This window comes from Glycine soja, chromosome 12 (assembly GCF_004193775.1).
Source record: "Glycine soja cultivar W05 chromosome 12, ASM419377v2, whole genome shotgun sequence".
In the NCBI taxonomy this organism is placed as follows: domain Eukaryota; kingdom Viridiplantae; phylum Streptophyta; class Magnoliopsida; order Fabales; family Fabaceae; genus Glycine; species Glycine soja.
The window spans coordinates 2,086,744-2,088,022 of NC_041013.1; positions in this window are offsets into that span (position 1 = coordinate 2,086,744).

Sequence of the window (1,279 nt, forward strand, 5' to 3'; positions counted from 1 at the left end):
TTACATTGTAAATCAATCCTATTAATCGTGGTTTTAAATTACTCATCCCGTTTTATGATCATTGTTGTGTAAGAAAATTTTTCTTAATTTAATTATTATTTTAATTTTTTAATATATAATTTTAATTAGTTTTTTTCACTTGCATCTTTATATATTAATAATGAATTACAAAATTTAAAATTGAATTAATGATAATATGATATTAATTTTGTAAAGCGTAACATTCTTCTTCATCTGTTTATTACTTATTCTAAGTTCATGTAAAATAAATTAGGATGACTATTATTTTATGATATACCAAATAGATAATAGCATACAAAATGTTAAGTTTGACGGTGATTGATTTTTCTTTATGGTAATTGATCAATTTGGGTGTTGTTAGGTGCACCCAGCACCCATAATAAAAAGACGAAAATACCTCGTGAGGATTTTGAAATGATTATTGTGCACCCAACCGACGTTGTTTGATCCGTGTGTGTTGTAATGTGATCCGCGGATATTATAATTGATCCGCAAGTTTATTATGGAGGAAGTTGATTCGCAAGTATGTCACGGATCAACTTGATCCGCAAGTTGCTCGCGGATTAAGTTGATCCGCAAGGTACCCGCAGATGAACTTGATCTGTCAGACACTCGCGGATCAAGTTGATCCGCATAGGTTTTAGTTGGTCCGCAGTTGATATAGATGATCCGCGAGTTGATTTTTAAGACTTAAGGATCAAGTTGATCCGTAAGCTTTAAACGATTGTAACTTTTCATAGAAATGTCCGTTTGGACCCCATAATATGTCAAAATGCTCGAAATTGAAGGAAGAATCTCCTGACAAATCCCTAAAACTCATTTTCCCAAAAAAACACCTCTAAGTAGCTCAAAAATAGGATTTAAGATTAAAAAAATAGAATTTGGTCAACTTGATCTGCAAGCTTCTTTAAAATGCTGGGTGGTGGTGTTGTTGTGTTGCTCTGCTCTACTTCTTCCTCGCGCATTCTCCTCGACTGGCATTTGGCAGCGTGGTGGTGGTGCTTTACGTTTGTCAATTATGTTTAAATTACTTGATCTAAAATTTATACCAATTCATCGACATATTATGAATGGAAGTAAGTAAATTATAAATGTTAAACTAGTATTACAAATGTCCTTTAAAATTAAGTTTCAATAAAGTTAAAATGTTTTAAAAAATTCAGTCTCCTGCGGATCAAGTTGATCCGTGGAAAACTCACGGATCAACTTGATCCGTGTTTGGTCCGCCTGTGTTACACGGATCAAATTGATCTGCAGG